The following is a 16,127-nucleotide window of genomic DNA, read 5'->3' on the forward strand; positions in this document are numbered from 1 at the left end:
TTCCAAGTGAGCATTGGCCAACATTAGAAATGCCCATTTTGCTTATTGTTAGTCATTTATGCACAATATGTATTTTTATTATGGGTTGTAATTAAATGTCTTTTGAATTGGAATTGATATCAATTATATAAGAGTAATGATATTTGACATTTTTTTTCTTATTTCTGTGTGGAAAAATCCACAAATCAAATTTGTTTTGATTGATTACATTGCTAATGCTTAAAATATAATTCATTCATTCAACAAATATTTAGTGCCACTCTTCTTGACTCTTGGTTGAAATCAACTAAACCAACAAGACCTCTACCTTCACAAAGATAGAGAAAACAGATATTAACAATAATGAAAAAGTAATCTCTATGATGTGCTAAAAAATACGTGGCATGGGAGTGCTGACGATGGGGATGAAGGAAGTGTAGGTCTCATTGAAAAGCGTGATTGGAGAAAAGACTCAAACATGATTTGGCTGTAGCCAAGTGATAATTTGGGCAACAGCATTCCAGGTAAAGAGAGAGACTATAGCCGAGATCCATAACTGGCATGAGCTGCATGTGTTTGAGGTAAGCAAGGTTGGTGTGGTTTGAGCAGAGTAAGAGATGGGGAGAGTGATAGAAGTTGAGGGCCAAAGAGTAACAGGGAAACAAGTGATGAGTGAAATGGAGAACCATTGCAACCTCTGAGTAGGAGAGCCACATGATCTGAGTGGTGATTTTTAAGGATCCCCTAATTAAAAGGTTGAGAATATACTGTAGGGAAGCAGGGGCTGAAGCAAAGATCTCAGTTAGGAGATGATGGTGGTTGTAGTGGGCTGAATTGTGATGCACAGAACCAACAGAGCAGGGAGAGACAATAAAGGATTCTTCCCTTAGAGCCTCTAGAGGAAGCACAGCCCTGCTAATGCCTTGCTTTCAGACTTCTGGCCCTCATAATTGTGAGATAATACATTTCTGAATGGACACAAGTGCAAACAAGTTTGTAGTAATTTGTTATGGCAGCCCTAGGAACCTGATACAGTAGCTGTAGGGATGATGAGAAAGCTTTTGATTCTGGGAATACTTTGAGAGTAGAGTCAACAGGATATCCTGAAAGACTGGATGTAGAAAGAGAGAGAGAAAACCAGAGGAAGGAATGAGGACTCTGAGGCTTTTTGCCTGAGCAATGGGAAGGATGAGGTTGCTGTAGGCTGAAGATGGGAAAATTACAGGTTAAATAATTTTGGGCTGGGGTGGAGATGTAGGTCAGGAATTCAGTTCTGAGTTGAAGGTGACTATTAGGCCTTTATGTGGAGACATCAAATAATTGGATATGTAAGCCCGAGGCAATAGGAAATAGGCCTGCATTCCAACATAAGAGTATTTGGGAAAGACAGACAGTAAGTACAGTTATAGCGTGTTTACATGGTTTGCGTTCACATAAGAAAATATTTTGTCCTCTGTCCTCTATACTTCATTTTATAGCTGTATATGTACCTGATACTACTATTAATAGGCTTGCTGGTGGGAAAATAGCACCATCTTGTGGGTAAAAATATATAGATTTCTTTAGAAAAATGTGTATTAAATGGTAGTATAGCACATTTTCCTACATTTAAAGGAATTTAATTTGAAGCAACTTACTGATACTTCTGACAAGAAGTTTTGAATTTGTTTCTATAAGGCTGTGCCTCCTGGGGGCCAAAATAACTGACAAACTCCGTATGCTAGGCAACTGAATAATTCAAATAAATAATACAATAAATTATTTCATAAGTATTTTAATGACTGAGTAATTGTAATTATGTAAAGTATAATGTAAATAATTGGTAACACAAAATGGGAGATTAGGTAATAATATGTGCATATATATAAAGTTTAGTATATTAAAGAATGTAAATTATACTGACTTTGACAGATTTCTTTTTAGAATTCATTAATTTATTCATCAAATGTTGGTATATGCATATTTATACTAGGCCCAAGGGAAACCAGAGAGATTATGTAAGTCAATATCTATGTCCTGAGGAAACTTACTAGATGTTGAACAACTCCTAAAACTTAAGAAATATAATAAATCTTAAATCACAGCAATAAAATAATAGTTACACTTTAGGTTCATTGGAGTTACTTCAGGAGTTCCACAATGCTTTACTGAAAATTAAGGGAATGACTTTAGTTTTAATTAGTTTTGCAAATAAGTATAAGAAACATGTATGGAAAGTACTGTATTTGGATACAAATTTGATAACAATTTGCTCTCTTTTTGCCTTAATTTACTTTTATTGCTTCTGTTTAACCAAGTCAAATACATGTATATCTCTTTTCATATATCAAATATAATTTTCATAACAAACTGGATAGCTTTATAAAAGTGAAGCAAATAAATAATCAAACAAATGTTACCTTATCAAGTATCACGCATTTAATGTTAGCCCTTATATTGAATAAAAGTCAAGAAAGGGGAAAAAACAGAAATGAATGAAGTATTTGCCAGTAAAAGGAGGGTGGGAACAGACATAAGGGAAAGGGAGTGAGATTTTTATGGATAAGCTCTTTTATAAAGTTTTAATTTTGAACTTGCAAACGATTCCAATATTAAAAAAATAAAATCAAATAAAAAAGATAAAGCAAATTATAAATAAAAAACATTATATCAAATTGATAACATAACCATCTAGAAGAAAATAATTAATACAGTTACACTTTGCACACAGTATTCTGAATTTATGTCTCAGTGGGACACTGTTTAAGGAAACACACACACACAAGTGCAAAGAAATATTGAACTTTTTAATAGCAGATTTTTTGCTGGTAGTTGCATTAGTATAGTGATTTTAAGCCAAATTTTGTGAATCAAAAGTTAGAATAAGTAAATATATAGGTGTTGTTGTGTATGAATTTGGAATAGGGGAATTTGAGAAAGAAATCCTTAGTGAAGAATTTTCAATTGGGACTCTAAATATAAACAAATTATTAAAAAGAAAACCCTAACTCTATCCACAAAAGAATATAGAAACAACGAGCACCCAGGTCCACAGATTTTGGATTCTAAAAACCATTGCCCATTTAAAGTAACCAGGGCAGCTTGAAAAAAAAAATGTTTTCAAGACTGGGGCAGGAAAAGGTCAAGGGGAACTGAAATATATTTTTGTGCTTGATATCAAGGAACTGCTGAAAAACTAATGGGATCCTGTTAAAAGTGAAGTCAGTCTGACAGGTTCTCTCTGTCCTAATTTGGGACAGTTAGAGAATCAGAAGAATAATGAAAATAATGGAATATAAAACAATTCTATATAATAAATTAGATGAAATGATAGGGTTGATTGAATTAGAAAATAATCATTTTTTAACCACCAATTAAAGTAAGAATCTTAATACATTTTAAATAATTGTATGAAAAGTTGTTTGGGAATATGATATGCCTATGATCTCAAAATTATCACCAGAGATTACATATGAATTAGAAGGAGAAAAGGTACCTCTACCGTGAAGAAATCATCTTTATGAAGTGATCAAGTTTAGCATCATCAATAATGGGAAAAGCAATCCATCGCTTGGAATTATATGCCTCCTGATATTATGCAATGGGAAGGACAAAATAGTACCTAAAATAGTACTGTTGACCTAAGTATTTAACATAAATTTAATCATAAAAAATGTTAGCCAAATCTACAGTGTATTCTAGAATACAACTGGCCTAGACTCTGTAAAATTGTGATGCCATAAAATATAAAATAAGAGCTCGCCTAGATTACAGAGGTAAGGAAACAAGACCACAAGATGTAATATTTGATTTTTACATGATTCTGAATCAGAAGGAAAAAGCAGTTATAAACCTACATTTTTGAAACACTTGGGGAAATATCATAGGTAATGTGATTGTTTTGCATTAATGTTACATTTCTTAAGTGTGGTAATGTTACTGTGGTTATGTAAGAGAATGCTCTTGTTCTTAGGAGATAATGTGTAAAGTATAATGATATTTAAGTAATTAGGGATAAAATGTTGTGTCTGCAATTTACTCCCAAGTTGTTCTGAAGAAAAGACAAATCTATTTCTGTATCTATGTGTATTTGAAGGTTTGTACCTATGTCTAATCTATCTATATATATATAAAACTATATTTATAACTATGTTTATATCTATATCTATAATTATATCTTACCTACATCTTTATCTATCCAAAAAACAAATGAACAACTGTGGAATCTAGGTAACTGGCATGTGGGGGTTCTTTCAATGTCCTGTAGGTTTGAAAAATTTCAAACTAAATAAAAATAAGGGAAAAGTAATTATAGTGGTTTGAAGCTGTTAGGTATCATAGAAAAACACATTCTTAAACCTAATCTACTCCTGGGGTGAAAATCTATTGAAGCAGGACCTTTTGATGAGGTTACTTCAGTTAAGATGTGGCCCATCTCAGCCAGTATTACTGAAATCCTATATATGAGAATGAAATTCAGACACAGAGAGAGAAAGCCACAGAAGCAAGAATCTGAAATCAAAGAAAGCTGGAAGAGAATGGAGAGACCAGCAAATAGTTGTGCCATGCCATGTGACAGAGAGCCAGGGACCACTGGCAGCTGGTTGTCAGAGAGAAAGCTGGATCAGGCCTTTATATAGACATTTTCCCAGTCTCAAATCCATGAAAGAATAAATTCCCATTGCTTAACCTGATCCATTTCATTGTATTTACTTTGAGCAGCCTAGGAAGTAATTTTTCTTATTGTAATTTTGTCTAGGATGGCTCATATTTTTTAAAAAATAAAACAAGCTATAAAAATTATACTAACAATTGAAACCAATATTCACAATGTATTATTTACCTAAACTCACCAAATTAAAATGTGATGGGATGAATTATAAAGATAGGCTTGAATGTAAACTCTTAACTTCTCCACATTATTATGTTGCTCTCACAGCATATTTAATCACAATCTTTAAACTAGCTTGGAGAATACTTGGAGAATTGGTAATTCCATTTCTTTAATCACTTGGTCACAAATGTCTTCTGAAGTTCACTTTTTCCTTTAACTGATTTCTTGACTAAGGATCAATTCTCGGGGTATTTTTAGTCTACAAAATAAGAGGTTTGGATTAGAGGAAAGTTCAGGCTCCAAGTAATTCTAGGATTTTAGGCTTTTAGGCCTTTCCATATTCTTCACTTTAAGTACAGAAACATAAGATCTGATATTGTGTGTATACTGTATATGATCTTAAATTATGAAAGACCCTAAAATGCTTTCTGAATTACAATAGATATATTTAAATTAATGCATATGTGTTTCTATATTCTATTTAGATATTATAATAAATATAAAAGTCATTTCTCAATTATTCAATGTATCTAAATTCCTAACCCCTCCAGAGATTTCAGCTTTTGCTGTTTTCTTTTTAACCACAATTTCAGAAATGGATGATGTTTCTGTCATTGGAGTTACATATATAGATTTAATAACAATTTTATTTAAATAGTTAAATAATTGTATTATTATTTTCAAGTAATTTATCTATGGATATATTTTTCTCCTCTTTTGTGATTCTTAGCCACTATCTATACCTTGCAATGAAAGTCTTATTCACTAGTGGAGAGAATTCTGAAAGCTTTTGCCTTGTTTCTTTTGCTAGGAAAACCATTTCCTTGGCATTAATTAAATTCAGCAAACTTGCCTTACATTCCACCTTACTTCTAACAGAGGAAGCATTGAGGAGAATGGTATAGGAGGGGAAAGGTAGTTATAAACAAGGAAAAACACTTGACAAATGCAATAATAAAGAATGGACACAAATGTTTTGGTGTAATAAATTGAGATTTCTCTAGTTTGACTAGGGGAAATTTTGTGGAGTTTATAAGGGCACTATAATTTATGGAATTACGTTGGCTAATTTCCAATGCAAAATTTTCTCTGCATATAAATATCTAGCTCAAATTAGAATTGATGGAATACAGATTCAGGTAAGTCTTTGGTTGCTACCAAGACTAAAAAATATGTATATGATATGCTTAATATCCATATTAAAGATTTTATAGTATTTATTATACTTAGATACAATAAATATCCTCTATTATCTTGTTCTGCCAAATATATTGAATAAAATTAAATATATTTAATATAAATTAATAAAACTTAGGTTCACTTGATGTTTATTCAGCCTCAACTATGTACCAATAATTGTTCTGGATAAATTATAAATACATAAAAAGATCCTGTAACTACAGCTAAATGGGAAAGAGATTTTTTTCCAGCTGCACGGGTTGTAGTCTCACCACTCCCCATCACACGGAGTTTGAACCTCGCCTCTCCACCTGACACCCCGAATTCTCTCTCTTGAAGCTGCTTAGAAATAGTCTGTGAAATGAAGCCCTTGTCCCCATGTTGGGAAAAGAAAGAAATTCAGACATGCTGCTTATTATGCTTCTTTTTTCCAACAAAGGTCTGTCATTTTCAGGTGTTTCATGAGAATCCCTGATTATCCGTGTTTTAACAACGTGTTTCTTTAGAAATTCTTTTCAGACTTCTCTTGGTGGCAGCTTTACTCTTACAAATCTCAGGTATCATGTCCTTCCTTAATTCAAATTTGGAAAATGTGATGTTACACAGCCTTGCTAGTAATAGTGCTGATGACACTTTAGTGTACTTTGTTTCCTTTCCTAAGGAAGTCAAATTAATTACTTTTAAAAAAAGAAGTAACAAATTAGTAAAATAATTTACCACAAAATGGCTGAGGTCCTGACATAGGACTAGCTTACATAAAAGTCATTCAATAGATTTTTAATAATCCTAGTGGCGTGGTTATTGCCTTGAATACTAATGTAGCACAACAAGTACAATGATCAACATTAGGTAAATGGGTCTGGTCAAAATTCATTCTGGAAAGAATAGAAAATGGCTGCCTTCTGGTTATTTTTTTTTCATTTTGGACATAGAGTTGTTTTTTTGTTGTTTAAACAAGATTTTATTGTCTCATGGTTTTAAAGGCTAGAAGATCAAAATCAAGTTATCAGCAAGGCCATGCTTTCTTTGGGGGCAGTAGTATTCTGGTGATGGTAGTTGTGGCAGTTTGACATTATGAATCCCCAAATGGGAAAGTTTATGTTTGTAAACTAATCTATTCCTCAGATTCTGTTAAATTTAAAATATTTACATTTACTTGATAAAATCAATTTAGGGCTTTAAAAAATTTTTAATATATATTTTTATTTTTTAAAAGATACTTACATTTTATAAATGTTACATAAAAATACAGGGATTCCTATATGCCTTGCTCCCCCACACCTCCCACATTTTCCCCAGCAATTTTTAAAAATTTATTGAAATATATCACTTATACATAAACATACATAAACAATAAATGTATAATAGTTGTGAATTTATAAAACAAACATATATAACACCAAACAAACATATATAGCATCTCACCCTAACACCAATAACTTCCATTGTTTTTAAAACTTTTTAACTAATGATTAAAGAGCATTGTCAAAATGTTACTACTAAACAAAGTATTTTCCCCCTAACCGATCCTATTATTATCTTTGTATCATTTATATATGAACATACATAAACAATTAAGTGTATAGTAAAAGTTGTGAACTTAAAAGCAAACAAGCATAACATCATACAGGGGTCCCGTACATCAACTCTCCACCAACACCTTGCATTGTCATGCGACGTTTGTTACAAATTATGAAAGAATATTGTCAAAATCTTACTACTAATCATAGCCCTTATCTTACATTTGGTGTGTTTTCCCCCCAACCCACCTTATCATCAGCACTGTGATTTTCAGTCCTTCCTGCTTCTCCTAGTGCCAGGCGTGGAGTTAAGATGGTGGCTACTGGCCTCTTTCTGACTTGGACAGGCTCAAACTTTAGCTTTTCTCAGGATTATACTGTAGCCTGCTGAATTTGCTCATCTGTAGCTGAAATTGATGCCCAACCGTCTCTTCCTCCCCCATTTTGGGGAAGTGGAACTTTTAATTCCAGCCACGGTACAGTTCCTGAGGTGGCTTGTGCCTCCAGTGGAGGATGGGCACTGGCCTCCTGGGTGTGGAGTGCTCTACTTACGAGTATTCTCTGCAGATGGGCAGTCTCCTCCTTCCACTCCCTCAAGGATGTTGCAGGATGCTCTTCTGGTCTCCTGGAGCCCCCAAACACATCTTTCAGCTAGCTCCAGAGAGCTCTGGGTGTTTGCTAACTGCCCTGCAGCAGGAGCTGACTCTAGGAGCTCCTTACTCTGCCGCCATCTTGCTGGTTCTCTCTTCCCACAGCAATTTTGATTCCACCGTATCAGTGAGGCGTGGTTCAAGTTAAGTCCCCATCCCCTTTGTTAGCCTATATAAATGGAAACTCACTCAAGAAGTCACACAAGAAAAGGAGAGAACCTTGCCTTGTGACAGAAAGGAGAAGGCTCAAACAGCTGAGGCCCCAGGGAGAGATGAGTCATTTGCCTGATGGTTTGCCGCTGAGGAGAACAGAGCAGCCGAGCAGTTGAGAAGGCCCAGCGAGAAATGAACTCTATGCCAGAAACTGATATAGGAAGCCCTGAAAGACCAGGCAGAGATCAGCAATCATCTTGCTTCAACATGTGGTGGCTGAAATTGGTGAAAAAGCAACTTTGAATTGGACTTTTTAGGGCCTTGTAACTGTAAACTTCTAACCCAAATAAATACCCATTATAAAAGCCAACACGTTTCTGGTACTTTGCATCAGCACCGCTTTGCTGACGAATGCAGCAGTCCTCCATCACATGGTGGTCTCTCATTCCTCTCTGGTTTCTTTTGACTTCTGGCTTTTTCTGACACTGACTTCTACAGACTGTCAGAATTTCCTCTATAAGGCTTCCAATCATATGGATTAAGGCCTACCTGATTCAATTTGGCAACATCTTAATAACATCTTCTGAAGGTTTTATTTACAAATAAGTTTACACCCACAGGAACGTGGGTTAAGGTATGAAAATATCTTTTGTGGGGCACATGATTCATTTTCCAATAGTCATCAATCTTAAAAATGTGATCACCATGATAGTTGTTTTTGCTCTGGCTTTGCTCTCATTAGAGAACTCTTTCTGAGTTGCTCTTAATCTATATGTGTTAGGATAAATTTAGAGCAATCTGGAATAAAAGTGTTCATATTCTAGGTTGTTAAAGAAAAATGAAATGTTTCATTTTATGCTTGGAACATACCGGGGGCAAAATTTAATGATTCTTCAGAACTTTAGGATATACCATTTTTGTTGTAATATATACATGCTTTTTAAAAATCAGTTTTATTGAAACATATTCACAAACCATATAATCCATCCAAAGTGTACAATCATTGGCTTTGGGCACAATCACAGAGTTGTATATTCATCACTAGAATCAATACCAGAATATTTTCATTATTCCAAAAAGAAAAAAACCCTACCCCTTAGTGGTTACCTCTCAATCCCACTATCCTTCCCCTGCCATACATAACTGCTAATCTATTTCTATCTCAATAAATTTATTCATATTTGCATTGTATATAGATGAAGTCAAACAATATATAGTACTTTGTGTCTGGTTTATTTCATTTGGCATAATTTCTTTTTAACCGTTGATGGAAGAATAGTAATATATTACCATTTTTTCAGGTTCCAAATTTGCTTTAGTTTTATTATCACCATTTTTTTTTTTTTTTTTGAGGTATCAGGGCTGGGGATTGAACCTGGGATCTCGAATGTTGGAAGCTGATGCTCAACCACTGAGACACATCAGCTCCCCTGAATTGTTTTTTCCAATTTTTTGCGTGTTGTCTGTTGTTGTTGTTGTTGTTGTTTTTAGGAGGCACTGGAGACCTCCCATGTGGGAAGCAGGCACTCAATTGCTTGAGCCACATCTGCTTCCCCCATATTATCATCTTAGAACATTAACATATACTTGTTCTGTTTCAGAGGAAAACATTCTTATATATGCACTATTAACCATACTCATTGTAATGATTTACATTTTATTGAAAATTTTTATGAATGTTGAGTTGGCTGTGGGTTGTTCATATATTCTCTGTATGAAGTTGAGGAATTTTTCCTTCTATTACTATCTTTCAAAGTGTTTTTATTCAGAAAGTATGCTGGATTTTGTCAAATGTCTTTTCTGCATCAATCAATGATGATGTGGTTTTTCTTCTTTGATGTGTTAATGTGGTATATTACATTTATTGATTTTCTTGTGTTGAGCCACACTTGCATACCAGAAATAAAAACCCACTTGATCATGGTGTATAATTCTTTTAATATGCTGTCGGACTCTGTTTGCAAGTATTTATTGAGAACTTTTGCATCTATATTAATTAGAAGATTGATCTGTAATTTTCGTTTCTTGTGGTATCTTTGTCTTGCTTTGGTATTAGAGTGATATTGGCTTCACAAAATGAATTAGGTAATTTTTCCTCCTCTTCAATTTTTGGTAGAGTTTGAGCAGGATTGGTATTAATTTTTCTTGAAATGTTTGGTAGAATTCACCTAAGAAGCCATCTGATCCGGGTTCTTTTTTGGCTGGGAGATTTTTGATAACCGATTCAATTTCTTTAGTTGTGATTCAATTGTAGTGTCAGGGTAGGGTGTTCCTGATTTTGTAGGAATTTGTCTATTCCATCCATCTATGTTAAAGGTTTGTTGGAATACAGTTGTTCATATTTTCCTCTTATGGTCACTTTTATTTCTGGGGGTGTCTGTGGTAATGTTCCCTTTTTCATTCCTGATATTATTTCTTTGTGTCTTCCCTCTTTTTTTCTTCTTTGTCTAGCTAAGGGTTTGTTGATTTTATTGATCTTCTCAAAGAACCAGCTTTTGGTTTTGTTTCTCTTATATTTTTGTTCTCAATTTCATTTGTTTCTCCTTTAATCTTTGTTATTTCTTTCCTTCTGCTTGCTTTGGAATTCAGTTGTTCTTTTTCTAGTTTCTCCAGGTATTCATTTAGGTCTGTATTGAATTTAGCTCTTTCTTCCTTTTTAATATTGACATCTCAGCACTGCTTTTAGTGTAACCTGTAAGTTTTGATGTTACGTTATTGTTATCATTTGTCTCAAGATATTTACAAATTTCTCTTGCAATTTCTTCTTTGACTCATTGATTGTTAAAGGGTGTATTGTTTAGCCTCTATATATTTGTAAATTTTTCTCTTTCCCACTTATTATTGATTTCCAAATTCATTCCATTATGATCAGAGATGGTGCAATGTATAATTTCAATCTTTTTAGATTTGAGACCTATTTTGTGACCCAATATGTAGTCCTGGAGAAAGATCCATGAGCATTTAAGAAGAATGTCATTTTGTCATATTGTTCAAGTTCTCTGTTTCCTTGGTAATCTTGTCTAGTTGTTCAATTAATGTAGGTGGCATATTGAAGTCTCCAACTATTATTGTACAGATATCTATTTCTTTTTTCACTTTGCCAGAGTTTGCTTCATGTGTTTGGGGGCACCCTGTTTAGGTGCACAGATATTTATGATTTTTATTTCTTCTTTGTGGATTGCCCCTTTTATTAATATATAATGACCTTTGGTATCTCTTATAACATTTTTGCATTCAAAATCTGTTTTTGTCTGATGCCAATATAGCCAATTCTCTTTCTTGGTTACTGTTTGCATAGAATATATTTTTCCAAACTTTCACTTTCAGCCTATTTGTATCCTTAGGTCTACGGGTTTTTTTCTCTTATAGACAGCATATGGATGGTTCATATTTTGTATCCATTATGTCATTTTTGATTGGAGAGTTTAATCCATTAATATTTGTATTAGTCTGCCAAAGTGCTGCCAATGCAAAGTACCAGAAATCTGTTGACTTTTATAAAGGTGTTTATTTGGGGGTAAATATTTACAGCTCCAAGGCCATGAAGAGTCCAAACAGAGGCTCCATCAGAGGTGTTTTCTTATTAAAGTCAGCTACTGTTGATCCTGACATATTGTCACATGAAGAAGCAAGATGGCCATGGCTACTGATCTCTGCCAGGTTTCTCTTTCCCACTTGGGGTTCACCCTTTCCTTTTTTTTTTTTTTAGCACCACAAATGTTGGCCAGTACAGTGCTACTCCTCCAAGGGTGGCAGAGGGACATCCTCTGTCTTGGCACCCTTCATTCTGGGAGGTGTTAACTAGTGGAAGGCAGCATGGTACAGATCTGCCTCATCTTTTCAGTCCTCCACTCACCCTTTCCTCTTGAACTCTGTGGGCCCAGTCTCTTGGGGCTTCATGTTTAAATGATCATGTAGTCCTCTCTCTCCTGGAGCTTGTTTCCTTCTGGGCCTCCATATTATTCTTGGCTGTTTTGCTCTCTTCCCAATTAAGCTATTAGGCAAAATGGCTCATCTCTCCCCAGGGCCTCAGCTGTTTGAGTCTTCTTTCTGTCACATGGCAGGATAAAAAATGACAGAGCTCTCTCTTCTTGTGTCTGTCTTTCCATGTGAATCCATTTATATCAGACCTGCAAGGAGGCAGGGACTCAACCTGAGTCACATCTTACTGATGTAGTCTAATCAGAAGCCTTAAGGGCAATCTTAATAGGTAATTGAATCTGCCCTCAACTGAATTTAATACAATCAAAGGGTATCACACCCAGAGGCATAGATTTGTTTACAAACATAATATTTCTCTTTTTTGGATTTATAAATAATCTCAAACTGACACAATATTCAATGTTATTACTCTAAAGCCATTACTTGCTTTGATCATTTTATCCCTTGGCTTTCATGTGTCATATCTTATTCTTGCCAGTCTTTTTACCCTTTTGGTTACACTTTCTGATAATCTTCATTTCTACATTCTCCCACTCTACTCCAAACCTCTCTCTCCTGTCTACAGGAGAAATCCCTTTATTAATACTTGTAAGACTGCCTCTTGCTTATGAACTCTCTTAGTTCCATTTATCTGTGAATATTTTAAACTAACCATCATTTTTGAAGGACAGATAAAGAATTCTTGGCCGACAGTTTTTCTCTTTCAGTACCTTGAATATATTATACCATTGCCTTCTTGCTGCCATGGTTTCTAATGAGAAAGCAGAACTTAGTTTTTTTGCAGAGCTCTTGTATGTGACAAATTACTTTTCTTGTGCTACTTTCAGAATTCTCTTTGTATCTTTGGCATTGGACATGCTGATAGGTATGTACCTCAGAGTAGGTTGATTTGGATTTATTCTGTTTGGAGTATGCTGGGCTTTTTGGATGTATATTTGCATGTCTTTCATCAGAGTTGGAAAATTTGGGGCCATTATTTCCTCAAATATTCTTTCTGCCCCTTTTTTTCCTTCTCGTCTCCTTCTTGAAATCCCATCACACATTTGTTGGTTAGCTTTGTGCTATCTTTCAATTCCCTGAACCCCAACTCAATTTTTTTTCTATTTTTTTCTTTACCTGTTCTTCTGTCTTTTCAATTTCTGTTGCTCTCTCATTTAATTCATTAATTCTTTCTTCTGCCATTTCAAATCTGTTGTTTATTGCCTCTAATGTATTTTTAATCTCATCCATAGTGTCTTTCATACCCATGAGACCTGTTATTTTTCTCCCCAACCTTTTTAAATTCTTCTTTGTGCTCATCCAGTGTCTTCTTAATGACCTTTATCTCTTTAGCCATATTTTCCTTCAACTCCTTGAACTGATTTAGGAGATTTGTTTGAATATCATTGATTAGTTATTTCAAATCCTGCATCTTGCCTGGTATTTTGATTTGTTCCTTTGCCTAGCCATCTCTTCCATTTTCTTAGGATGGCTTGTAATTTTTTGATTTGTCTAGGCATCTGATTATGGTGGTGTATTTATTCTAGTAGTCAGTTTTTCTCTCTTGCCTAGGATTTTATTGTTGACAAACTCTTTATGGCTCTTCTTTGATTCTTGGTTCAACTTATTCTGGGACTTTAAAATTACCCCTGTTTAACTGATCAAAATAGGACCAGGGAACCACTAATGGGGATCAGACAGGAATGGTACCAAAAAGGCTCTTTTATTTTTTATTTTTTTCCCCTTTGAGTGCACTTTCCAGACTTGGCAGTAGGTGGTGCTCTTCAACAAGCCTTTCCCCTCAACCCAATGCTCACCGCTGGGTGGGCAGCACAGAAACAATGTCCTGGAGAGTTCCCCTTTTGAGCAGGTTATTCAGAGCCAAACTCTAGTTCAAGCTTGTCACTTAGCCACACCCTCCCTGTTCTTGGGAAGAAGAACTCACTGCTTCCCTCTGTGTCAGTGGCACCCAGTCCTGGTCAGTAAGAAGGGTGTGTTAGTCAGCCAAAGGGGTGCTGATGCAGAATACCAGAAATCTTTTGGCTTTTTAAAGGGTATTTATTTGGGGTAGAAGCTCACAGTTAACAGGCCATAAAGCATAGTTACTTCCCTCCCCAAAGTCTATTGTCACATGTTGGGACAAGATGGCTGCCAACATTGGCAAGGGTTCAGGCTCCTTGGGTTCTTCTCTTCCTGGGGCTCCATTTCTCTCTGGGATCTGCTGCTGTGCTCTCTCCACAAGGCCAGCTGTAGACTCTCAGGTGAACAGCTCTGTCTCTCTCCCTCAAGCTTCTGCCATATCTAAAGAGTCATCTCTATTCCTCTGTGTTCTTCTCCTGTGTGTTCACTTCCCAGACTCCAGCTCAAAACTCCCAACTCTGCCCTTTGTCATGTCTTTTCTCTGTGAGTTCCTGCCCACCAAGAGGTGGGGACTCAATGCCCTACTGACATGGTCCAATCAAAGTCCTAATCATAATGTAATCAATTCAAGTGATACCTCTGACAGACCACTTTACAAACATAATCCAATATCTATTTTTGGAATTCATAAGCAATATCAAACTGCTACAGAGGGTGTTTGAGAAAACAGGACATTTTTAGTTTCCTTCCAGCTCCTGGGTGGGAACAATGGCCTGGCAGTATTTGGCTGGGATGGGTGGAAACTGTAGGAACCCACAGTCCAAATTTGCCAGCCAAAAGTTAGATCAGCAATGGGCTATCCCTCTCTCTCCTCCTGTTCCTGGAGAAGTGGACCCTTGAAGCCCTCTCAATGCATAGCTGCACCCCAGGGACCAGATGTCCTGAAGCGGTCTGCCCCAAGAGTGGTGGTTGGGCCCCATCATCATCATCATCATCATCAGCAGCAGCAGCAGCAGCAGCAGCAGGGGTCTGACTTACTTCCAGATCTTCACCACAATTACTCTATCTCTTCACCCCTCTCTGTCCTGGGTGCTGCTTATTACTCCCTTGTTCTTTAGAACAAGGGAGAAACTTGTTCTCTAGACAGTTTCTGTCTGTCCTCAAGCTGTTTTTCTGGGTGAGAAGTCAGCCCTGTAATTCTCTCATCCTTCATAGAAGTCTCCATAGAGTTCTTGTTATCAAGCAAATGTGGGTTTTTCTGTCCAATGTGCTTCAAATGACCAATTTCTCAAATAGTGTGGTTTCAAAGAGGGAAAGAGTTTATTGCTAGTGCATAGCAAGGAAATCAGAGGGCCTATTGGCCTAAAATCTGTCTGTCCAAGTCTGAGGAGTTCAAAGTTTTTATGGATTCAAACAGTGAAGGGTGGAATCATTGCCATTACAATAGCAAGTACACACAAGGCTGAGACCAGTATGGAATAACTAAACAAGGTCTAGACCAGTCTAGGATAATCATAAACAAGGTTGAGGCAGGTCTAAAATAACCATCACAATAGTAATTATAAACAAGGGTGTGGCTAGTCTTTCAGTAAGTATTAACTTTTGGCTATTCTATAATAAATTGGAAAATTAAAATATCTATATGATTTAGTAATCATAATCACTTGTTAATTCTTAACTCTTGGTTACATTCTCATTCATCTTGTGGTGTAAGCTAACAATTTTAGAACTTCTTTTGATCTTCTTTCTCCCTTATCCCCATAGCCCAATCATGACATCCTTCTATTTCTGCCTCCTAAATCTCTCTCCATCCACATGGCTGCTATCTGTCCTCAGGCCCTCATCTTCTTTTATCTGCACCATTTTATTGGACTTATATCTGTTCTCTTCCCCTTAAGAGAAGACTGAGTCTCTAAGACTGAGTCTCGACATTGTCGAACGTTCTGTTTTTAAAAGCCAGGCCATGTCCTTATCTTACTTAAAATTAGGAGACACTGCACAGTCTATCCAAAATTTACTTTGCCGGTTTTATTGCCAGCTTACCTTAACTGC

The 16,127-nt window shown here is 35.7% G+C and overlaps 1 non-coding gene across 1 annotated transcript; it reads right to left on the reverse strand.

Annotated features, from left to right (window-relative positions):
- Positions 1–12,008: 12,008 nt before the first annotated feature.
- On the reverse strand, positions 12,009–12,145 carry LOC111766794 (small nucleolar RNA SNORA47). The gene has a single exon (XR_002798761.1). It is a non-coding gene; the product is annotated as a small nucleolar RNA SNORA47 (small nucleolar RNA).
- Between the last annotated feature and the right edge of the window lie 3,982 nt (positions 12,146–16,127).

The sequence above is a fragment of the Dasypus novemcinctus genome, chromosome 12, assembly GCF_030445035.2.
Source record: "Dasypus novemcinctus isolate mDasNov1 chromosome 12, mDasNov1.1.hap2, whole genome shotgun sequence".
NCBI lineage: Eukaryota > Metazoa > Chordata > Mammalia > Cingulata > Dasypodidae > Dasypus > Dasypus novemcinctus.